We start from the raw sequence: 26,262 nt of genomic DNA on the forward strand, positions 1-26,262 counted from the left end.
TGACACTCTGCACTCGTTTGCAGTCTGCTTCAGTTACTTCCATGTTTGGGCTCAAACCAAATGCAAATTTGAGGAAGGTTATTTGTGATCCAAGTTCATAATGAAATACAGAACTAAAAAAAAACACATCAACAATTTCTTGTAAATCCAACCTCATTTAAAGATGAGCTTCAGTCCCCCACTTGTGAATAACCACTAGGTATTTCCTCTTTTCCAATCTCACCAGCCTCCTACTTCAGAGCATTTTAATTCAGTCATGATTTTCTGTGGCACAGAAGTGATTTTGACTAAAGATTGATACAAGCAATGGCAGTATTTTGAAGCAATGCACACTAAGCACTGGAGGAACTCAGCATGTCTATGGACAGGAACAAACAGTTGATGTTTCTGGCTGCGACCCTTCCTGATGAAGCTCCTCCAGCATTTTGTGCATGCTGCTAAAAGATTTCCAGCATCTGCAGAACCTTGTCACTGGCATTCCAAAGCAAACTACTGACAAACTTCTACTCATTCAGAACACCACTGTTAGACTTTCAACCAAAATCAGGAAGAGAGGGCACATCCCTCCTGCACAAGCTACTCTGTATTGGCCTCCTGCGTCTTTTAAATTTGATTTTAAAGTTTTCATACTTGTTTTTAAAGCCCTTAATGATCTGGGGCTGGAGTATGTCACAGAATCACTTTTGTTTTATAACCCTGCTCGAGCTCTCATGTCTTCTTCTGTCAGTCTCTTAAATTTAAACAATAGATAATTGGCAGGTTATTATCAAAAGATAATTGGCAGGTCAGCTTTTTTGAAACATACTCCTAAACTGTGTAATTCTATAACTATAAGGGATGCAGGCTCAGTTGACACTTTTAAACACCAGCTCAAAGCCCATTTATTTAACCTGGCCTTTAACTATCATATTTTTGCCTTTTATTTTCGTGTTTGCACTTTATCCCATTGTAAAGGTCTTGGAACTACATCGTCTGTATGGAAAGTGCTCTATAAATAAGTTCTTCTTATTATTATTTATAATGGCAGCTTTTTTCAGCTATTAGAAACAAAAACATGCAACAATTTAAACCACTCATTCCTAGCTTTGGCAATCTTCTCCTTCCACTCTTGCTCTCTGAGCTTCCTCATTCAGTTTCAATTTTAATTTTGTCTAACTTTGTTTCCTAATTGATTCCAGTAGTTTGCTTTCCATCTCCAGAAAAGACCATCTATTGCACTGCCTGGATCAAAGGCGTAGACCGAATGAAGCACAGGCAGTCGCAAGCTCACAAGGTTTGAGAAGGGCACAGTCAAAGTGTTTATATGTCACCATCTATTACCCTGAGATTCACTTGCTTGTGGCTCTTTACAGGGAAATTAAGAAATAGAGATTTTATGAAAAGCCACAAATAAATATAGACTGACAAGCATCCAACAGAAGACAAATTGTACAAATAAATCCTGAGTACATGAGTTATGGAGTCATTGTACGTGTGCCTGTAGGTTGTGAAATTAGGTCAGTGTTGGGGTGAGTGAAGTTATCCACACTGGTTGAGGAGCCTCATGTTTGTAAGGGTAATAACTGTTCCTGAGCTCCTGTGCTTCCTTCCTGATGGCAGCAGCAGGTACTGTAGAAAGCATGTCCTGGGTGGTGGGCAGTGCTCCATCAGTGGTGGAGAGAGTTTGCCTGTGATGGACTGGACCATGACCATTACTCTCTGTAGATGTTCATGTGTTCATTCTGCTCTCTCCTTTGCAACCAGCAAAGCGATTATCGACTTTTGTAAAATGCTCATGTACGTCTATTCTGGGACCAATGACTGATATTACTTACCCCTAGAAAACTGCTGTTCAGAGGACGGTGCAGAAATATCTTCTAGTCTGCTTACTGGAAGCCTGTTTACTCCACCATAGGTGTAGGCTCTGCGGCAGTGTAGTGGTTAGTGCGACACTACTACAGCTCGGGGCGCTGGAGTTCAATTCTGACACCGCCTGTGAGGAGTTTGTATGTTCTCCCTGTGACCACGTGAGTTTCCTCCGGGTGCTCCAGTTTCCTCCCACAGTCCAAAGACGTACCGGTTAGTAAATTAATTGGTCATTGTAAATCGACCTGAGATTAGGCTAGAGTTAAATCAGAGTCTGCTGCTGGTGCGGCTTGCTGTATCTCTAAAAAAGTAAATAAGCCACAGTCTACTGACCAAATTTGTACATCACTGTTTTAACCTGTAAGGACCTGCAGTTGGGGAATAGCAGTAGCTGCCAAAGCAATTAACAGAAGCCAGGTCATTGAAGCAAAAGATATGAAAGTTAACATCGTCACCAAACAACTGTACTCTGACAACTCACACTCATGCTTCACTCCTACTTTATTTACTTGTGCACAAGGGGAAAGCCTGGCCCTTGTCACCAAACTGTTCTGAAGTTTAGAATCATGGAGTAGGTTCTTTGGCTTACCTAATCTGCCTAGTCCCATCGACCTGCATATGGACCATACCCCTCCCATCCATGTATCTACCCCATTTCTCTTCAACTTTGAAATTAAACTTGAGCTGGCAGCTCATTTCACACTCTCACCACCTTCTGAGTGAAAGTTTCCCCTCATGTTCCCCTTAAACATTTCACTTTCCATCCTTAACCCGTGACCACTAGTTGTAGTCACACCCGCCTTATTTGAAAAAGTCTACTTGCATTTACCCTATCTATACACCTCATAATAATACACCTCTATCAAATCTCCCCTCAGTCTTCTATGTTCAAGGGACTAAAATCTTAACCATTTCAACCCTTCCCTATAACTCAGATTCCCCAGTCCCAGCAATATCCTTGTAAATTTTCTCTGCACCCTTTCAATCTTATTGAGATCTCTCCTGTAGGCAGGTGACCAGAACTGCACACAGTTCTCCAAATTAGGCCTCGCCAATGGCTTATACAATTAATTTCAAATAACATCCCATCTCTGTATGAACAAGAAATGCCATTTTTATACAGAAATTGACTGCTTGTGTACAAATATTGATCCAATAGAACCTTGGTGCAGATCTGAATCTTATCATTTGCATTTTATTTATTATACATATGTCACATGTCAGTAACCAACTAAATCCACATATTAACAATCAACAGTACTTGAGGTTTAGTAAGATAACTGTCCAATAGTAAGTATTGGCATATAATCCTCAGTTTGCATCTTTATCTTGTCTTGTTCTGCTTGGTGACCTTGAACAGAAAGACTGTACAAGTGTTAGGCTTTCGAGGGCCATGTTGACCTTGGGTGACTGCACCCTGTCTGCGCACTCTCTGTCAGCTAGTCATCTTGATTGTCGCCTTAGTGAACTTCCACACAAAGTATCTGCACTCAGTGCAGTTAGCACAACATTTTAACCCTTTTATTGCTGCAGTTTCCACAGTTTGATAAATGTCCTTCACCATATTGTGTATGTTGAACAAATGTGGGTTGTTTTCCAAAAGAGCCAAGCGAGGTCTTGGTGCCTGTTGGTCAGATCTGGTGACGAGGCCTTCTGAAAGATGGTTTGGACTCTCTGCTCTGGTAGCCACACCACATAACCCAGAATGTCTCTATCCAGCAGCACATTCCACACTGACCACCACCTGAACTCTTCCACAAAAGACAAGTAGCGCATCGACATCCACTGACTGGGGCATTGCATGGTACAGGGGCCTGGACTATCCAGCGACAGGTAGAATCTCAGAGTGTAGTGACACTGGTTAAACTTGGCCCTTTGTGTGAAACTGATGCTGATGAGTTGGAAACCCAGCCGCATCGTCTTTCTGGGACTGAGTCAGTCCGTAAAGGGAGGGCCGAAACATTTGACCTGGTGCTGCTGTGTGTAACTGCTAATGGCCCTTGACAGGTTGAGCTGACTGAACCTCCAGTAACCTCAAAACACAGGCACTGGTTCCACTTATTTCATGACAATTAAAAGTTATTCAAACAGAACATGTCAAACTCTGGAAAAAGATATTAATTGGGTGATAAAGTGTCCTTCAGAAGCAACTCTAGACAGGATGGAGTGGCAGAAAATTTTGAAGTTATTGCTTGTTTTGTCTTTTCCATTATCCACTATACAATACTTTGAATGCACTTTTAAATATAAAGTTGAATCAGGCAAACAAAATTATTCAACCAGCTAATTAAAAGCGGTGTAATTTTCTGACGGTGTTCCTGTAGGGTTCATGCTCATCAGTTATTGACTGTTTGATGTGTCGAAGCTCACAGGCAGCAAATGTTTTTTTTTTGGAAAGGGCTCGTTCACATTCACAGAGTTTCCTGAGGTTAAATACTTCTGCTGCTTTCCTCTTAATGACACTTGACAGTCTAGTTGGTTCTGAATGTTGACTTCTAAAAGTCTCCTGAACACAGCCAACATGAAGCTATATTTTAAACTAGAAGAGCTTTCTAAGTGGTTTTAACTAGTTGTTTGCCCAGGAGTCGCACTGCAGAACTCTCAGTTGGCCCCAACGACGCTCTTGTGCAGGAATTTCTGAGTGGTTTTATCTAGTTGCCTTAAGAGCCTCACCGTAGGCCTCAGTCCTCTCAGTTGGCCTAACCTGAAGCTCTTGAGCTAACGCACATATCAGCTCATTGCCAAGAAGTTCCTCTACCAGTTTTTCTGAGGAGGAGTAAGCCTGGCTAAATTAACCCACTAATGACAGAGCAACACACACAAAAAGCATGAGGAACTCAATAGGTTGGGCAATATCTACAGAAAGGAATAAAGAGTCGATGATTTAGGCCGAGACCCTTTATCAACTTTGCCTCCAACTTCCACCCTGCCCTTAAATTCAATTGGACTATTTCTGACATGTCTCTCTCCTTTCTCAATTTTTCTGCCTGCATCTCTGTAGACAGACTATCTACTAATACAAAGTAGCCCTGAGGGACTCCACCTGAAATTTCGGGTCTTTATTCCTTCCCTCCGGTATTCTGTGTGTGTCATTCTGGATTTCCTGCATCTGCAGAATCCCTGGTGTTGATAACCAACTAATGAGGGAATTTTAGTCATCAACATTACACAACCTTGAGGCTCTCGTCCCATACAAGTGTGTCCAGAGCTATTTATGCTTTGCTATTCTATTCAATTGTGTCCGGTGCTCCCAATGCAGATTCCTCTACATTGGAGAGTTCCGTCGTAAATTGGGGGACCACTTTGTTGAGCACCTCCCCTCCATATGCCCAAAGTGGAACATCCCCACGGCCAGACATTTTAATTCTGATTCCTATTCCCATGCTGACATGGTGGTCCATGGCCGAGCAACATCCTATTTCTATACACTTTATATTTTACACCTTATTAATAAGAGTGTCTGGGTAGCCCGCAACCTGATGGCATAAATATCGATTTCTTCTTCTGGGAAAAAAAAATCCCTTCCCCTCCCCCCTCTTCTATTCCCCACTCTGGCCTCTAATCTCTTCTCACTTGCCTATTATCTACCCCGGATCCCCTCCTCCTATGGTCCACTCTTATCTCCTATTAGATTCCTTCCTCTCCAGCTCTTTACCCTTTCCGCCCACCTGACTTCACCTATCACCTTCTAGCCATCCTCCTTCCCCTCAGCCCTTCTTTTTGTTCTGGCATCTTCTCCCTTCTTTTCCAGTTCTGATGAAGGGTCTTGGGCTGAATGTTTGTTTATTTCCCTAGATGCTGCCTGACCTGCTGAGTCCCTCCAGCATCTTGTGTGTGTTGCTCTGGATTTCCAGCATCTGCAGAATTTCTTGTGTTTACGTTTTGCTATTTAGAATTAATTTACAACATAGAACACACAAAAGGCTAAACAATATTTACAATTAACTAGTTCCCAGAAAATTACTGTAAACTCAGTCCATCCACACTTAACAAGTATCCGGTGATTATCAGTAGTTGAAACCTTACGATACAAGGGTATTCATTTAGAACGGAGATGAGGAGGAATTTCTTTAGCCAGAGGATGGTGAATCTGTGGAATTCATTGATGTGGAAGCCAAGTCATTAGGTATATTTAAAGTGGAAATTGATGGGTTGATGGGTAGAAAGCAGGAGAATGGGTTTCTATCAGCCATGATAGAATGGTGGAGCAGAATTGATGGGCCAAATGGTCTAATTCTGCTCCTATGTCTTATGGTGTTAATATCAAAGTGGAAAGCCTTTAGTTTGGGAATTGCTAAATAAATTATGTCAGTTTGTGTGAACATCACAGACTACCATCTTTCGAAGCGGAACATACCTTTGTCTATTCTTATATTCTTGGGATCCTCAATTAGAAACAGTATAGAAGCAAACATGTCCTCATGATAACCCCACCTCAATGATAGTGAAGACCAGAGTGTAATTACCTAAAGATAAGGATGAAGTACCTACATCAGAGTGACAAGAGGATGATCTGCTGTATCTTGGCTTTCCAAGTTTCCTGACTGTTAATCCCCCACACCAACCTACCAACTCGACCAGCCAAGGAACCGTTCCCTTATATGGCAAAGGCTATGGGATCATATTCTGTCTGGGTAGCCGCTACCCTGAACATTGATTTTTCCAACTTCAGGTAATCTCTGCCGCCTCCTTCTTCCTCTCTTTCCCATTCCGGTTCACCTTTGACCCCTTCTCTTCTCCTCAGCTGCCTGTCACCTCCCTCTGGTGCCTCTTCTCCTTCCCTTTCTCTCATGGTCCACTCTCCTCTCCCATCAGATTCCTTCTCCTTCAGCCCTTTACCTCTTCCACTTATCCCCTCCCAGCTTCATACTTCATCCCTCTCCCCCACCTACCCACCTTCTCCTCTCCTGGTCTCACCTATCACCTGCCAGCTTGTACTCCTTCCCTTCTCCCCACCTTCATATTCTGGCAACTTGCCCCTGCCTATCCAGTCCTGGTGAAGGATCTTGGCCTGAAATGTCAACTGTTTATTCCCCTCCATAGATGTTTCCTGACCTGCTGAGCTCCTCCTGTGTATGTGTGCATTGCTCCTGATTTCCAGCATTTGCAGAATCTCTTGTGTTTAACAATACATTCAGTAGTGTTAACTTATTTTTTAAGAGCATGCTACCACAGCTACTTGGGTGTTACCCTGGAGCAATAACCCTTTCATTGTTTGAGGGACTTCCCCACCCAACTCCGATCTTCTCTGCGATAGTGGGAAGGAGCCCAGATCGCGGTCCTTCCCCACCGATCCCTTGCATTTGCTTCAGTGAGTCCCTCAGCACATCTTCCTGCATTTGGCAGAATTCCCTTATGGAGACAGCTTACTGTGCTGGGAGAGCAGGTTTCCAGTATGGAATGAGGTAAATGGGGAGGTGTTGCAGCTCTGTCGATGTGGGCTTTTGTTGTCCTCAGATGACACTGAAGGTTGGCGATAGCGAGACATTGACAGGAAATGAAGAAAAGGCAGAGCAGTGCAGAAGATTTAGCAGTAAACTGCAAAGTAACAAGCCAAGATGGACTGCAAAACAAGGGAGTACAGATACAGGTCACGACAAGGCAACAGGTTCAGAGCAATTGGTTGAGGCTGGCTGGTTTGATGGGTGAACAAAGGACTGTGGATAAGAGTTTGGTTTAAATAGGCTGCAGGTGATGAAACAAGTGGCAGGTGACTTCAGTTAGCTGTGTGAAGACTGGGAGTTGTCTACCTGTGCAGGCCTGACATAAATGCATAACAGACCCATGACACAGCAGTCCTGTGAACAAATACACCTTCAAAAGGGTTGAAGGACCTCTGTGCCTTGGCAGAATTAAAACCCTTTGATACAGTGCAGTTCTTATCCATGCAAGTACCCTGCACCCATTCAGTGAAGTAAATTTAATACAGGCATCAGGCCTACACATTGGAATTGGATTTTCATTGTCTATTCAGCATAGTGACCAGCCTATACTAGTACCCGACTACAGTGCAAAATCTTATAAATCAAACACAACACTCAGTAACAATTCAGACATCTCAAATTCAAGTTCAAGTTCACTTTGTCATTCAACCGTACGTATGTATACAGCCAAACAAAACAATGTTCCTTCAGACCAAGATGCACAACACGGGGCATATAATTCACACGCATAACACATAAAGTAATATTACCACAAATAAATTAATAAATAATGAGATGCATATACAATACAAGTTATAAGTACACAGTCTAACGCTACTGGCACTTCATACATGATGAGGCCTGGGTGGAGGCAGGGAGTTCAGCAGTCTTATGGCCTGGTGGAAGAAGCTGGTTCCCTTCCTAACAGTTCTTGTCTTTGTGCTATGGTTGCTCCTGCCTGATGGTGGGGCAGGGGTCAAAGAGATTGTGGACGGATGGGAGGGATCATTGACAATGCTAAGGGCCCTGTGTACGCAGTGCTCCTGATAAATATTGTTTATGTTTTATTTTACTTACAGATACAGCAAGGTAACAGGCCCCTCCAGCCCAACGAGCCACTTACACACGTGTCACCAAATCAGAGTTGCCAAAGCTCCATCACCACATTAAGTAGTCACAGGCCAGGGATTCAAAGGTTCAAAGATTTATTCATTATGGAAGAATACAACTCTGAAATTCTTCTGTTTGCCAGGTAGCCACGAAATGAAGAAAGGCAGCACAACAATCAACCCCCAAATCCCACCACCCACAAGGTCACGGTCGACAGCTCATGACATTCATAAGTTACATCGTCGGATGGACAAGGGAATGTTTTGAATAGCTGAGTAGAACTTCTCAGATTTAAGACAGATGAAGACCACGATCGCCCACATCATACCACAGGGCACAGAATGATGATGATTACAATACAAACGTAACTAAAGAGAGTTTTGCTTTATTTGTCAGTATTGTACATCAAAACAAACAGTGAAATTCACTTCACTCACCAACATAGTCCGAGGATGTGTTGGGGCAGCCTGATGCTTCCAGTGCTACTACAGCGTGCCCTCAACTTACTAACCGCAACTCGTATGTCTTTGGAATGTGGGGGGAAACTGGAGCACCCAGAGGAAAGCCACGGGAGCATGGGGAGAACGTGCAGACTCCTTACTGACAGCGGTGGAAATTGAACCAGCATCACTGGAACAGTAATAGTGTTAAGCTAACCACTACACAACTGTGAGGAGTCAACGATATGGTTGGGTCTGGAGTCACTTGTGGTCTGACCGTGAATGGGTTGTGTGCTTCCTCTTGAAGGATATTAGTGACCAATAGTTATTATCAATAACATGAGCTTTAATGGCAGATCTGTTTTAGGTCTTTCAATTTAAATTTGTAATAATATTATGCTAACTGTCACTGTACCATTCCAACCCTGATGCTAATGTTGCAAGAAACCTCATTTTGTCCAGGAGGCCTTGTGTTATATTTACCAGAAATATTGTTTCTAATCTTTCATTGATTCTGTTATGGTATTGTTCTATTACCTAATTATTGAGAATGCCCACAAGAAAACAAATATGATGACATACAAATGTACTTTGATAATAAATTTACTTTGACCTTTTTCTCAGAGACATTATCTTGGGAGAAATAATTTGGAAAAGGCTTGGGGAGCATTCTAACTGGCTGCATCACTGTCTGGTATGGGGGTGGGGGTTACCACTGTGCAGGACTGAAATAAGCTGCAGAAAGTTGTAAACTCAGTCAGCTCCATCATTGGCACCGGCCTCCCCAGCATCAAGGACATCTTCAAGGAGTGAAGCCTCGAAAGGCAGCATCTATCATTAAGGACCCCATCACTCAGGACATGCCCTCTTCTCATTGCTACCATCAGGAAGGAGGTACAGAAGCCTGAAGGCACACATCTGTGACTCAGGAAAAGCATCTTCTCCTCTGCCATCCGATTTCTGAATGGACGATGAACCTATGAACACTACCTCACTACTTTTATTTCTCTTTTTACACTACTTATTTGATTTAATCAGAATCAGGTTTATTATCACCGGCATGTGATGTGAAATTTGTTAACTTAGCAGCAGCAGTTCAATGCAATACATTATCTAGCAGAGAAAAAAATAATAAATAAAACAAAACAATAATAAATAAACAAGTAAATAAATTACGTATATTGAATAGATTTTTTAAAAATGTGCAAGAACAGAAATACTGTATATATGAATAAGTGATGTATTGTCCAATGCTTCAAAGTCCATTTAGGAATCAGATGGTAGAGGGGAAGAAGCTGTTCCTGAATCGCTGAGTGTGTGCTTCAGGCTTCTGTACCTCCTACCTGATGGTAATAGTGAGAAAAGGGCATGCCCTGGGTGCTGGAGGTCCTTAATAATGGATATAATAATAATAACAACTATATATATATACACACATATTTAACATTTGTAAGTGTGTATACAGACACACACACACAGAGTACCTAATGTAATTTACAGTTTTTATTATTATGTATTGCAAAGTAGTGCTGTTGGAAAACAACAGATTTTTACAACATATGCCAGTGATATTAACCCTGATTGTGATTCTAATTCCTTTAGTTCGGATTATCAACATAACCCATACCATCTCTAGCTCAGATTTGAAAGGATTGTACAAACCCTATTTCCAGAAAAGTTGGGATATTTTCCAAAATGCAATAAGAACAAAAATCTGTGATGTGTTAATCACGTGATCCTTTATTTAACTGACAAAAGTACAAAGAAAAGATTTTCAATAGTTTTACTGACCAACTTAATTGTATATTGTAAGTATACACAAATTTAGAATTTGATGGCTGCAACACACTCAACAAAAGTTGGGACAGAGTTAAAATAAGATTGAAAAGTGCACAGAATATTCAAGTAACACCGGTTTGGAAGTCTTCACATTAAGCAGGCTAATTGGTAGCAGGTGAGGTATCATGACTGGGTATAAAAGTAGTGTCCATCAAAGGCTCAGTCTTTGCAAGCAAGGATGGGTCGTGGCTCACCCCTTTGTGCCAAAATTCGTGAGAGAATTGTTAGTCAGTTCTAAAGGAACATTTCCCAACGCAAAATTGCAGAGAATTTAGGTCTTTCAACATCTACAGTACATAATATTGTGAAAAGATTCAGAGAATTCAGAGACATCTCAGTGCGTAAAGGGCAAGGTCGGAAACCACAGTTGAATGCGCGTGATCTTCGAGCCCTCAGGCGGCACTGCCTAAGAAACTGACATGCTATTGTGACAATTATAGCCACCTGGGCTCGGGAATACTTCAGAAAACCATTAACACAGTCCGTCGCTGCATCCAGAAATACAACTTGAAACTGTATTACACAAGGAGGAAGCCATACATCAACTCTATGCAGAAACACCGGTGAGTTCTCTGGGCCCGAGCTCATCTCAGATGGACCAAAAGACTGTGGAACTGTGTGCTGTGGTCAGATGACTCCACATTTCAGCTAGTTTTCGGAAAAACGGGCGTCGAGTTCTCCGTGCCAAAGATGGAAATGACCATCCTGATTGTTATCAGCGAAAGGTGCAAAAGCCAGCATCTGTGATGGTACGGGGGTGCATCAGTGCCCTCGGCATGGGTGAGTTGCATGTATGTGAAGGTACCATTGACTCTGAAGCATATATTAGGATTTTAGAGAGACGTATGTTGCCATCAAGGCAACGTCTCTTCCCGGGACGTCCATGCTTATTTCAGCAGGACAATGCCAGACCACATTCTGCACGGGCTACAACAGCATGGCTTTGTAGACACAGAGTGCGTGTGCTTCACTGGCCTGCTGCCAGTCCAGATCTATCTCCTATTGAAAATGTATGGTGCATCATGAAGAGGAGAATCAGACAACGGAGACCACGGGCTGTTGAGCAGCTGAAGTCTTATATCAAGCAAGAATGGACAAAATTTCCAATTGCAAATCTACTACAATTAGTATCCTCAGTTCCAAAACGATTAAAAAGTGTTATTAAAAGGAAAGGTGATGTAACACAATGGTAAACATGCCTCTGTCCCAACTTTTGTTGAGTGTGTTGCAGCCATCAAATTCTAAATTTGTGTATATTTACAAAATACAATTAAGTTGGTCAGTAAAACTATTGAAAATTTTTTCTTTGTACTTTTGTCAGTTAAATAAAGGTTCATGTGAATTAACATATCACAGATTTTTGTTTTTATTGCATTTTGGAAAATATCCCAACTTTTCTGGAAATGGGGTTTGTATTAGAATTTGTTTACAAAAGTCAGCAGTCCTTGAAAATAGAGTGATATCAGGAGATGGTTGCAATATTGGGAGGGATGGAGGCTTTTGTCAACCTTTAAGATTTAGTATTTTTAGATTGCAGTTATGTAACTCAGTGTAGAAAATATCTCCAGGCTCTTCCCAAAAGGGTACACATTACGTCAACAGAGTTAATAACAAGAGTGACATAGATCCTTTAAAGGCACAGTTTTAATAAAAGGTTTTAAAGGAAGATTGGGAAGTGGAGGGGAAGAGGTTTAGAGGAAATTCCATAGGACACAGTCTTGTAATAAGTCTAACCTCCCAAAGGAGGTGTACTTCTTTTTATATAAACACAAGATATTCTGCAAGTAGCACATACTCAGCAGGTCAGGCAGCATCTATGGAAGTGAATAAACAGTCGATGTTTTTTTCTGGGTCCAGGACCATTCATCAGATGGATTAGTCTTGATGAAGGATCATGGCTCAAAATGTTGACTGTTTATTCATTTCCACTGATGTTGCCTGACCTGCTGAGTTTGTCCCACATTTTGTGCGTGTTCTACTTTTTTTTATTATTTAGAGATTCAGCATGGTAACAGCCACACCGCCCAATTCCACCCATGTGACCAATTAACCTACCGTAGTAATGTAGACATTTGTCTTTGGAATGTAGAGGCATTAGCTTTCTTTGTTACAAGTACTGCACATCAAAACATCAGAACGTATAGTGAAATGCGTTGTGTGTGCCAGCGGCTGACACAGTCTGAGAATGTGCTGGGGGCAGTCAGCAAGTGAAGCTATGCTTCTGGCGCCAATATAGCATGGCCACAACTCACTAACCCTTGGAACGTGAGAGGAAACCAGAGCACCCGGAGGAAATCTACCCAGTCACAGGGAGAATGTACAAGCTCCTTACACACAGCAGCAGGAATCAAATTCTGATAGGTAATCACTGGTGCTGTGCGTTACCATGAGAAGTCAACGACATGTTTGGGTCTGAAGTCACTTGTGGATAGACTGTGAATTGATGGCACAATTTCTTCCTGAAGGATATTAGTGACCAATAGTTATCATTAACTGGAAGAGCTTAAATGGCAGATCTATTTTTGTTCTTTAAATTTTCCTGTCACCACAGTGGGATTTGAGTTCCTTGCCCTAGATCAGGGGTTCCCAACCTTTTTTATGCCATGGAAGCTTACCATTAACCAAGGAGTCCATGGACCCCAGGGTTTTGAATACCTGTTGCTGTTAAATTAATTAAAAGTCTTTCATCCGAAACATTAACTTTATCACTTATCCCACAGATGTGGCATCCATCATTAAGGACCCCCAACAACCCAGGACATGCCCTCTTCTCATTGCTACCATCAGGGAAGAGGTACAGGGGCCTGAAGACCCCTCTTCTCATTGCTACCATCAGGGAGGAGGTACAGGGGCCTGAAGACCCCTCTTCTCATTGCTACCATCAGGGAGGAGGTACAGGGGCCTGAAGACCCCTCTTCTCATTGCTACCATCAGGGAGGAGGTACAGGGGCCTGAAGACCCCTCTTCTCATTGCTACCATCAGGGAGGAGGTACAGGGGCCTGAAGACACACACTCAATGTTTCAGCAACAGTTTCTTCCCCTCTGCCATCTGATTTCTGAACCCATGAGCACTATCTCATTATTTTTGCTTTATATTTGAACTGGTTATCTAAATATTTGTTCTACAGTATATTTCTTGTAACTTATATTTTTTATATATTGAACTGTGCTGCTGCTGCAAGGAAACAAATTCCATGACAAATGTCAGTGATTAAACGGATTCTGATACCATCCATTATATAAAATTGTTGCCCCTCAAACTCCTATTAAGTCTTTCCCCTTTGTGCAAAAATACTTGCCATTTACCTGTTGCCTTTAATTGGACAACTTTTTAACCTTTACGCTGCAAACTTTATCTTCCTGGTTTTGAAAGTCTGTTGCATAAATGTTGAAAATAGAAGCAGAGTAATGGTGAAAGGTGAAATGCTTAAGGGGAACACGAGGGGGAACTTCTTCACTCAGAGGGTGGTGAGAGTGTGGAACGAGCTGTCAGCGGAAGTGGTGGATGTGGGGTTGATTTTGACATTTAAGAGAAACTTAGGTAAGTGGTTCAGGTGTGGTGGGTAATGGCCCAGATACAGATTGATGGGACTAGGCAACACAATGGGTTGGCATGGACTAGATGGAGTGAAGGGCCTGTTTCTTTGCTGTAGTATTCTATGACTCTGAATGTTTACTGAGGAGCTGAGGTGCCAATTGCATTCTTACAGTGTTCCCCCTCGCTACTACATGGGTGTGGAGACATAAGAGGTTAGAAATATTTTCACACATGAACAATACCAGATGAAAATATTTTTTATTCTACTTCTAAGCTGAGTTGGCTCCAAGTCTTCAACAGTTAATACTTCATCACTTTTGAGACAAGCAAACCAAAAGATTTAAGTTTTAAAACAAGTCCTTTTGTACTGAATCCAATACCAACAAATACAGAACGATCAGTGAAGAATCTGATCTCAGTAATACACACTCGGATGGATGTTATAACCAGGTGGGGTGGTTTGAGAATCTCAGAGACTGCTGATCTCCTGGGGTTTTCACGCACAACAGTCTCCAGAGTTTATAGAGAATGGTGTGAAAAACAAAAAAAACATCCAGTGAGCAGCAGTTGTGTGGGTGAAAACACCTTGGTAATGAGATACGAATGGGCAGACTGGTTAAAGCTGACAGGAAGGATAGACTACAGCAGCAGAAAACCATGAACACAGGCTCAGTGGCCACTTTATTAGGTTCAAAATATTAATCTTGACTGGAGTTCAAAGGAGATGTGGCATTTGAACACAATACTCCCACATTGTGTGTGTTGCTTTGATCTGCAGCTTTTCTTGTGTTTGTGACTCCCATAGTTCTAAAAATGGAGAGGGCAGGGAACATCATAAAGGACTCCTCCCATCCTGCGCACGGACTGTTTGATCTGCTTCCGTCTGGTAGGCGCTTCAGATCCCTCCAGACTAAGACTAATAGGCACTGGAGAAGTTTTTTCCCTACTGCGGTCACTTTGCTGAACAGTTAACTGCCGGTTAACTGTCGGCTAACTATTACTTGGATTGCACTACCTGTATGTATAATCTATACTTTCATTTATATTTATCATTATTATTGTTATGAGCAGAGAGACAACATCTGCCAGAAGTAAGTTCCTTGTATGTGCATAGGTACTTGGCGATTAAAGTCTGATTCTGATTCTGATTTCACCACAAACTGATAAAAGAAATGCATTGTGATAAGAACTGAAAGTTTTGAAAAGCTGTTCATTTACTCAAAAAAAGTTGTTCAGGAATTAATTATAGGGCTGTTTTTGAGCTGTATCTCTGTGGTGAACTACATATACCTGTCTGGACACGCCCCTCTGCTGACTGCTCCTGTGGCTCCTCCCACAGACCCCTGTATAAAGGCGATTGGAGGCACTGCTCCTTCCTTAGCCGCTGAGATGTTGTGCTCCCTTTTTGCTGCTAATAAAAGCCTATCGTTCACTTCATGTCTCCGAGAGTTATTGATGGTGCATCAATCTCTAAATACATAAAAGTGCTGGAGCGAGTCAGCAGGGCAAGCAGCGTCTCTGGAGAAGAATAAACGTCAACGTTTCGGGCTGAGACTCTTCAGCAGGACCTGAAACGTCAAATGTTTATTCTCTTCCATCGATGCTGCCTGACCTGCTGAGTTCCTCCAGCGTTTTATGTGCTCCTCTGGATTTCTGCTATCTGCAGAATCTCGTGTTAGGAATATGCAGAAATCTCCCCACAGTGTGACAATCCCAGCACCATCTGATCCAAATTAATGTGCTCCGTTGACTTCTCATCACCACCCTCAATGTTGGGACAAACTGTTGATGTTTTAGGCCGAGACCCTTCATTAGGACGGGAAAGGAAGGGGAAGAAGCCAGAATAAGAAGGGAGCGGGGGAGGAATACAAGTGATAAGTGAGTTGGAAGAGAAATGAAATAAGAAGCTGGGAGGTGACCGATAGAAGAGGTAAAAGGCTGGAGAAGAAGGAATCTGATAGGAGAGAAGTGGACTACGGGAGAAAGGGAAGGAGGAGGGGCACCAGAGGGAAGTGATGGGCTGGAGAGAAGAGAAGAGGTGAGAGGGGAGCCAGAATGAGGAAAACAAATAGTAATTTTTTTATGTCTTGAATTGTACTGCTACCAAACTGTATTGCTTTCCAAATGAGCAACATTCTCCACAATACCTGAGGTTAATATTCAATTCTTGTGCCCATCCACTTCAAGGTTCAATGTGTTGTGTATTCAGAGATGCTCGTCTGCACATCACTGTTGTAATGTGTGGTTATTTGAGTTACTGTCACCTTCCTGTCATCTTGAACCAGTCTGGCCATTCTCCTCTGACCTCTCTCATTAACCAGTCATCCTGACCCAGTCTGCCCATTCTCCTCTGACCTCTCTCATTAACCAGTCATCCTGACCCAGTCTGCCCATTCTCCTCTGACCTCTCTCATTGACAAGATGTTTTCACCCACAGAACTGCTGCTCCCTGGATGTTTTTTGCTTATCACACTGTACTCTATAAACTCGAGACATTGCTGTGCATGAGAATCCCAGGAGATCAGCAGTTTCTGAGATACTCAAACCATATCGTTTGGAACCAACAATTATTCTACGGTCAAAATCACTTAGATCACATTTCTCCCCCATTCTGATGCTTGGTCTGAACAGCAACTGAACCTCTTGATCATGTCTGCATGCTGGTATGCATCGACTTGCTGACACATTAGATACTTGTGTTAACAAGCAGGTGTACAGGTGTACCTAATAAAGTGGCCACTGAGTTACGTACTTCGATAATAAAATTACTTTGAACTTTAAATTCCTTCAAAATTCACAGAACAAGAAAACCCAGAGAGATAACATCTGGAAAATTCATTTAATGATCTATAAGCAAAAACTGATTACTTTCCCTGTATGTTTGCCTGAAGTCTGAAGGGAATGAGTTTAAGAGTTATAGAGCATGAGAAGTAGTGTGATCCCCGGAGTCAAGTAGGGACTGTCCACATGTTCTGGTGCAGTGTGAGTAAGAGTAAGTGGTGGCTGTGGTTAGTGGTCAGGTCTTTTAGTTGTTCAGTCTTTCCTTTTGCAGTTGCCGCTTGTTCTCTGCGACACAGTGGGGATTGTTCTCATGTAGCACAGTTCCCTTTTGAACAGATTTCTCCAGGAACATACCAAAAGAGGGACAATCTCATGAGGCGAATGTAAAAAGAGAGTCAGCAGCTTCAAATTACAGCGTGTGAACATCTCAGGTCCTGGGCTTACTACGAAGATCACAAAGAAAATACGTCAGCATCTCCACTTTCTTAGAAACTGACAGTTACCAAATGCTCTAACAATGAGACCATAAGACATAAGCTTCTACAGATGCACTGTTCAAAGTATGTTGACTGGTTGAATCACTGCTTGGTGTGGAATTTCCACAATGCAAAAGGCAGTGGAAAGTAGTGGCTGCAGCCTGGCCAGTTATGGGCATATATGGAATTCACTGCCACAGGCAGCTGTGGAGGCCAAATCATTGGGTATATTTAAAACTGAAGCTGATAGGATCTTCGTGTCAAAGGTTATGGGAAGAAAACAGGAGAAATGGGGTTGAGAGGGATAATAAATCAGCTATGGTGGAGCAGACTTGATGGGTCAAATTGTCTAACTCCGCTCCTATGTCTCATGGTGTTAACCCTCCCCACCACTGACAGTATGAACAGGAGGCGTCTGACATCAAGGATCCCTACTATCTGGGCCATGCTCTCTTCTTTCTGCTACCAGCAGGCAGGAGGTTACAGCACCACACCTCCAGGTTCAGGAACAGCTACTTCCCTGCAGCCATCAGCTCCTTGAACTAACCTGCAAATCCCTAACTCTACTTCAACAAGGGAGCACTACCACCTCTTGCATTTCCATAGACTTTTCTCTGATTGTATCTTGTTACTTTTTGGATCTGACGCCCTGCCTTTTTACAGTCTTTTTGCCACTACAGGGTGTAATTTTAGGTGCAAGTTATACTCAATGGCTACTTTGTTAGGTACACCTGCTAGTTAATGCAAATATTTGATCAGCCAATCATATTGCAGCAACTCAATGCATAAAAGCATGCAGACATGGTCAAGAGGATCAATTATTGTTCAGACCAAACATCAGAATGGGAAAGAAATGTGATCTAAGTGACTTTGGCCATGGAATGATTGCTGGTGCCAGACAGGGTGGTCTGAGTACCTCAGAAACTGCTGATCTCCTGGGATTTTCAGGCATAACAGTCTCTGGAGTTTACAGAGAATGGTGTGAAAAACTAAAAATATCCAACGAGTGGCAGTTCTGTGGATGGAAATGCCCTGTTAATGAGAGGGATCAGGGGAGAATGGCCAGAGAGGTTCAAGCTGACAGGAAGGTGACAGTAACTCAAATAACCACACGTTACAACAGTGGTGTGCAGAAGAGCATCTCTGGATGCAGAACATGTTGAACTTTGAAGTGGGTGGGCTGCAGCAGCAAAAGACCATGAACTTACACTCAGTGGTCACTTTTGTTTTTAGGTACGGGAGATAACTAATAAAGTGGCCACTGAGTGTATTTCTGAGTAGTCTGTGTCACTGCTGGATGTAAGTTTTAAACTGTGCCTGTACCTCGCTGTAGTTCTTTACATGACGATAAACTCAACTTGACAGTAAAACAGTTATTAAAAATAAAAAGGCAAGAGGAAGGAACTTTCTGAAGATGAAAGGTTCATTGCAATTTCCTTAATTGTTTGTAATGAGGGGATTAGTTAAAGGAGAGAGGGCAGTCAGGTTCGGGAATAGTTGTTGCCTGGCAGCCATCTGGCTCCCGTGACGGCTTCAGGCATCTCTGCACTAACCGATGCCACAGCCCATGGACTCACTTTCAGGGACTCTGCAACTCGTTCTGGATATTATTAGTTTGTGATAGTCTTTGTCGGGTGGGGTTTTCCAGGGTTCTATTGTGTTTCTTTGCTTTGTGGCTGCCTGCAAGAAGACGAATCTCTAGGTTGCATGTGGTCTACATACCTCGATAATAAATTTACTTTGAACCTTGAACACTGAAGACAGATTTAGAAGCTGAATTCAATCTCATTATCTATTTTCATGTTTATAATGGATACTTGATTACCTATACTCAGTGGCCACTGGATTAGGTACAGGAAGTAGTAAATAAAGTGGCCCCGGAGTGTCTGCTCATGGTCTTTTGTTGTTGTCTCCAATCCACTTCAAGGATTGATGTGTTCTGCATTCAGAGATTCCCTTTTCCACACCACTGTTGTACACGTAGTTATTGGAATTACTGTTGGTTTGACAGGAACCTGTTATAGTAATTGGCAAAAGTAAAGACCGCAACTGTGACAAGTCCTTTGGCCTTTGGGCGCCTGTTTGAAGCCTGGTGTTCAGGGTCCTGTCATCAGGGAGTCCAGAGACCGAAGCCTAGTGTTTGGCATCCGGTCATCTGCGAGTCTGGAGTTCAGGGTACTCATCCTTCATCACTTTAACACAAACTATGCATTTCACTGTATGTTTTGATGTATATGTGATAAATAAATTTGAATCTAAATCTGTGGGTTCTGTGACTCAATGGCAGAAGTTTCCAGCAGTCACAAGATTCAAAAGCTCAAGTTTACTATCAAAGTATATATATGTCAAAGTTCAAAGTAAATACATTATCAAAGTACATATATATCACTATATACAATCCTGAGATTCATTTTGTTGTGGGTATTTCAATAAATCTAGAAAATAATAACCATAACAGAATCAATGAAAGACCACACCAACCTGGGGGTTCAAAAAGTGTGCAGAAGACAACAAACTGTGTAAATACAAAAAGAAAGAAATAATAATAAATAAACAATAAATATTGAGAACATGAGATGAAGAGTCCATTGGTTGTGGGAACAGTTCAGTGATGGGACAACTGATGTCACCACTTATTACTATGAGATTCATTTATGTAGGCATTTACAGGATAATAAAGAAATACAACAGGATCTACAAAAGTCGTACATAATTAAAGACTGACAAACAACTGACGTACAAAAGAAGACCTACTGTGCAAAAATACAACTGAGAACATGAGTTGAAAGTGATTCTGTAAGTGTGTAAGTTTCCCACAAGTAGTTACACTGGCTGACAATTTACCATTAGGTTGGAGAGATCTGGTTCCTGATATCAAGGTAATGGGGAGAGCCAGAGTTGGCAAATCTCTGCAAGTCCGCTGGAGAAGTTGAGGCCAAAGAAGATGGCCTGGTCTGGGGTTTCAGGACAGTGGTTGTGTGTGGGCAGGTGGGAGAGAGGGGAGGGATGGGGCTTGCTTCGCTGTTATTGCTTGTTGTGTTCTGTGTTGTTCTGCCAAGCATTATAGACATGCTATCTTAGCATCAGAATGTGAGGCAAAACTTGTGGGCTGTCCCAGCACATCCTTGGGTACGTTGGTTGTTAACACATGTGACACATTTTACAATGTGTTTAGATGTACCTGTGATAAATAAATCTTAATCTGATCAGAGTCTGAGAATTCAGCATTTGAATCCTTCTCAAATAGATCTAGTGAACCCATCAGAAACCTATTACATAAAATGCAGACAATCATATTTTAGTGGTAATTGATCTTTCGTTTTTGATATACATCAATAACTTATGGTTTAATTTATGAACACAAATAGATTTTGGGCTGGAGGGACTAGAGTTATTCTTTTTTAGAAGAATATGAGAAATTGCATTATTTTATTTGCCTACTCATTAGCTTACTACTGCTTAAATTTTGCTGAGTCAGACCTTAAAAGAAGCAAGATGCTCTTTCAGAGTATGTGAGCAGTTTTGGGCCCCTTATCTAAAAAAGGGATGCGTTGGAATTGGAGAGTGTCCAGAGGAAGTTCATGAGAATGATTCTAGGAATGAAGTCAAGATGGCACCAGTATACAACGCTCCTTTGGTCGACATCTTCTGAGTAGTTCATGAAACCATATATTTCACTTCTCTCCAACGGGAGTTCAGCGAGAGAGCGAGAGCCTCTCTCTCTGCTCCCAACCTACTATTTCTTCGGCCCTGAACCTTTTGGACCACACGCTAACCCAAACCCGGTTTTATAGTTTCCCATAATTCTCCACCTTCCCCCTAGCCCATTTCCCTCCAGCCTTGTGGTGAACTACATATACCTGTCTGGACACGCCCCCCCCCCCCCCCCGCTGACTGCTCCTGTGGCTCCTCCCACAGACCCCTGTATAAAGGCGATTGGAGACACAGCCCCGGCCTCAGTCTCCAGGATGTTGTGTGGTGGTCATTTGCTGCTTGTTCTTTCTTCCAGCCAATAAAAGCCTATATAACTCGGAGTCCTGCCATGTGCAGAAGTTCGCTGATGACACGGCCATAGTGGGGTGTGTCAGGAATGGACAGGAGGAGGAGTATAGGAAACTGATACAGGACTTTGTGATATGGTGCAACTCAAACTACCTGCGTCTCAATATCACCAAGACCAAGGAGATGGTGGTGGACTTTAGGAGATCTAGGCCTCATATGGAGCCAGTGATCATTAATGGAGAATGTGTGGAGCAGGTTAAGACCTACAAGTATCTGGGAGTACAGTTAGACGAGAAGCTAGACTGGACTGCCAACACAGATGCCTTGTGCAGGAAGGCACAGAGTCGACTGTACTTCCTAAGAAGGTTGGCGTCATTCAATGTCTGTAGTGAGATGCTGAAGACGTTCTATAGGTCAGTTGTGGAGAGCGCCCTCTTCTTTGTGGTGGCGTGTTGGGGAGGAAGCATTAAGAAGAGGGACGCCTCACGTCTTAATAAGCTGGTAAGGAAGGCGGGCTCTGTCGTGGGCAAAGTACTCGAGAGTTTAACATCGGTAGCTGAGCGAAGGGCGCTGAGTAGGCTACGGTCAATTATGGATAACTCTGAACATCCTCTACATAGCACCATCCAGAGACAGAGAAGCAGTTTCAGCGACAGGTTACTATCGATGCAATGCTCCTCAGACAGGATGAAGAGGTCAATACTCCCCAATGCCATTAGGCTTTACAATTCTACCGCCAGGACTTAAGAACTTTTTAAAAGCTATTATTAATGCTTTTTGAGATAGTGATTTAGATGCATATCATATTTTTTACTGAGTTAAGTATTGTATGTAATTAGTTTTGATACAACAAGTGTATGGGACATTGGAAAAAAAGTTGAATTTCCCCATGGGGATGAATAAAGTATCTATCTATCTATCTATCTTGCCTCACGTCTCCGAGAGTTATTGATGGTGCATCAAGCCTATCACTTCCCAGCTCTCTATTTCATCCCTCCTCCCACTTCTTATCCCCCCTTGACCAACCCATGTTACTTCACTCCTGATGAAGGGTTTCGGCCCGAAACGTCGTCACTACCTCCTCCCATAGATGCTGTCTGGCCTGTTGAGTTCTGCCAGCATCTTGTGTTTTTATTTCTCTTCTTTTATGTCTTTTACATTTGTTTTTCATCTTGATTGTGATTCTGGAACTGCTGGAGCCTGGGATTTGCAGTTTGGGGATGGTTTGAGTGTTTCAGTTCTCTGCGGTCTCCGAGGGGATTCCGGGAGACAGAGACAGCGTACGTGAACCGTGTGCTGAGAAGGTTGCAAGCTGATGTTTAACTCCATTTTGCAGATTAAATCTTCCATTGTTCACTGATTAGTGATGAGGGAGATTGAAACGCTGGCTGCCTACCCTTTTATCGCTGGGGGCAATTGCTCTGCTGATGGAGAGGGAAGACTGCCTTTTTAATCGGTGGTGAGATCGCTGTGCCATGGACAGGGAGAATGTTGCCCAGGTTTTCTGTGTTTTCGATGTGCACTTTTTTTTTTCCAGTCTTGTGATTTTTTTTTTGTTTTTTTTTTGTTTTTCACTGGCTCTTTCTAATTTTTTTTTGTGTGCAGAGTGGGGGGATTTGGGGACAAGTTGTCACTTTTTATTGTCATTTCAACCATTACTGCTGGTATAGTACACAGTAAAAATGAGACAATGTCTCAATGTGTCCACTCTGTTTTCCTCCATTTTTTTGTATGGGGAGGAGGGATTTGGGGGTTGATGATCATGCTGCTGTTCTTTTCTTTCTTGGTTTTGTGGCGATCAGGAGAAGAAGAATTTCAGAGTTGTGTAATAATGAATGAACCTTTGAAAGGGTTAATGTATGAGGAGTGTTTGATGGCTCCGGGACTGTACTCAGAAGAATGAGGAGGGCATTTCATTGAAATCTAATGAATATTAAAAGGCCTCGATAAGAGTGGATGCAGAGAGGATGTTTTCCCATAGTGGGAGAGCACAGCCTCATAATAGAGGGATGTCCATTTAGAATGGAGATGAGGAGGAATTTCTTTTTTCAGAGACTGGTGAATCTGTGGGATTCATTCACAGAGACAGCTGTGGAGCCCAAGTCATTGGGTATATTTAAAGTGGAGGTTGATAGGTTCTTGATTAGTCAAGGTGACAAAGGTTTCAGGGAGAAGGCAGGAGAATGGGGTTGAGAGGGATAATTAGTCAACCATGATTGAATGGTGGAGCAGACTTGATGGGCTGAATGGCCTAATTCTGCTCCTACATCTTATGGTCTAACACAGAACATAGATCAGTATAGCACTGCGCAGACCCTTCAGCCCATAGTTTGTGCCTCCTTTTAACCTACTGAGATCAATCTAACCCTCTCATCCCACATAACCCTCCATTTTTCTATCATACATGTGCCTATCTAAGAGTCTCTTAAATACCCCTGATGTATCTGCCTCTACCCCCATTGTGTTCCACATACCCACCACTCTCTGCGTTAAAAGGTTACCTCTGACATCCTTCAATCACCTTAAAATTATGCCCCCTCATATTAGCAATTTCCACCCTGGGGAAAAGTATCTGACTCTTCACTTATTCTTATTATTGTGTACACCTTTATTAAGTCATTTCTCATCCTCTTTTGCTCCAAGGGGAAAAACGACAGTTTGCTCAGCCTGTACTCATAAGACATGTTCTCCAATCCAGGCAGTATCCTGATTAATCCCCTCTGCACCCTCTCTAAAGCTTCCACATTCTTCCCATAATGAGGTGACCAGAACTGACCACAATATTCCAACCAAGGCACATGGATGATTAAAAAAAGAGGGAAAGGCAAGATTGATCTTGGAGTAGATTAAAAGATTGGCAAAACTTCATGGGCCAAAGGGCCTATGATGTTCTATAGACACACACACTAAATGCTGGAGGAACTCGGCAGGTCAGGCAGCATCTTTGGAAAAGAGTAAACAGTCGACATTTTGGTCTGAGACCCTTCACCAGGAGTCCTGATGAAGTATCTCAGACTGAAATGTTGACTGTTTATTTCTTTCCATAGATGTTGCCTGATGTGCTGAGTTCCTCCAGCACTCAGTGTGTGTGCATTTCTCTGGATTTCCAGCATCTGCAGAGTCTCTGGTGTTTGTGCTGTACTGTTCTATGTCCTATATTCTAAGCCCCATGCCCTATGTTCTATTTCCACATCTGCATTTCTTAGCTTTACAACATCTGCTTGGTTGTTTCTGAGATATTTCTGCAAATAAATCGGATGTCTTATTTCCTTCTAAACAACAGAAATATTTAAGACGATGTAAATTGCTTTGAGAGACCCCAAGCACCTGAAAGGGGCTAAAGGAATGAAAGAATGTCTTCCATCACTGCAGACCAGAGAGGTAGCTGAGCCATCCCTCATAGTAACAGCTGGTTACTTTTAGCCCCCCACTCATGAAGAAAGTCAAAGTAAAGTACATATATGTCACCATATACTACCTTGAGATTCATTTTCTTGTGGGCATTCACAGTAGAACAAAGACACACAATGGAATCAATGAAAAATCGCACACAAAGATGGACAAATGACCAATTTTCAAAACATGACAAATTGTACAAATAGGAAACAGAAAACAAAATAAGAATGCAAATTAAAATAATACTGAGGACATGAGGTATAGAGTCCTTGAAAGTGAAATCGATTCAGTGTCGGGATAAGTAAAGTTATCCACTCTAGTTCACTGACTGAATCACTATATCCACTAAGCTACAATGACAGATTTTACTGCACAGAAACAAAACGTTAAATCCCTCTGGTCAGGCACCTGCCATAAGTCAAGGTTATAATTACCCGAGCTTGCGACACAAAATAGTGCGTAAGCAAAAATGACCTTAAAACTGTAATTAGATCTGATAAACTGCTCCATAAATACCCTTCTCCCATTCATGGTATTTTGACAAACATCTGGCCGTGTGAATCTGACTTTCACTGTAAATTATTCACAATGTTTCTCTTATTGGAGAAAGCCATATTTGAGAGTTTGGAGAACCGGATTTGACATCATTTTAAAGTTGACTTCCAATTTGTCCTGTGGAATGGTCTAATATTCTCTCTACAATCTGCTTATGACCTTCTACAGATGCACAGTAGAGAGCATCCTAACAAGCTGTATCACTGCTTGTACGGAAACTGCACTGCAGAGACAGGAAGGCTCTACAATAGGTAGTCAAAACCAGCCCACCCTCCATCAAGGACATATACACAGAAAGTTGTCAGAAAATGGCCAGTAACATCATGAAGGTACCCACGCACCCTGCTGATGGACTGTTTGTCCCACTCCCATCAGTGGGGAGGCCACGTAGCATCCACACCAGGACCACCAGACTCAAAAACAGTCACTTTCCCCAAGCAGTAAGACTGATCAACACCTCCACCCACTAACTCACCACATTTCCAGTCAGAGTCACCTTATGTACAGACACTTCTGTGCCTAGTGTCACTGTATTGATGTACAATCAATCTATGTATATAAGCTATCTTATGGATTTATATTTATTGAGTTTTTATTATTATGTTCTTTATCTTATTGTGTTTACTTTATACACCCTGCTCACATCAGTGGGGAGGCCACGTAGCATCCACACCAGGACCACCAGACTCAAAAACAGTCACTTTCCCCAAGCAGCAAGATTGATCAACACCTCCACCCACTAACTCACCCCTCCACACCCCAACTACCAGTACCTTATCATTTTCTGTCAATCACCTTATGTACATACAGACCTGTGCCAAGCATCATTTTATGGACATAATCTGTGTATATAAGC

The 26,262-nt window shown here is 42.3% G+C and overlaps 1 protein-coding gene and 1 long non-coding RNA gene across 5 annotated transcripts in view; one reads left to right on the plus strand and one right to left on the minus strand.

Annotated features, from left to right (window-relative positions):
• LOC140718495 (uncharacterized) overlaps positions 1–9,474 on the plus strand; it is a 33,662-nt gene extending 24,188 nt beyond the window's left edge. The window contains exon 3 of the long non-coding RNA XR_012096701.1: positions 8,348–9,474. This is a non-coding gene — a long non-coding RNA (uncharacterized lncRNA). The remainder of the gene's footprint in view (positions 1–8,347) is intronic.
• rap1gapa (RAP1 GTPase activating protein a) overlaps positions 1–26,262 on the minus strand; it is a 529,693-nt gene that overhangs the window by 402,131 nt on the left and 101,300 nt on the right. The gene's annotated exons all lie outside the window — the stretch shown is intronic.

Source organism: Hemitrygon akajei, chromosome 29 (assembly GCF_048418815.1).
Source record: "Hemitrygon akajei chromosome 29, sHemAka1.3, whole genome shotgun sequence".
Classification (NCBI taxonomy): domain Eukaryota; kingdom Metazoa; phylum Chordata; class Chondrichthyes; order Myliobatiformes; family Dasyatidae; genus Hemitrygon; species Hemitrygon akajei.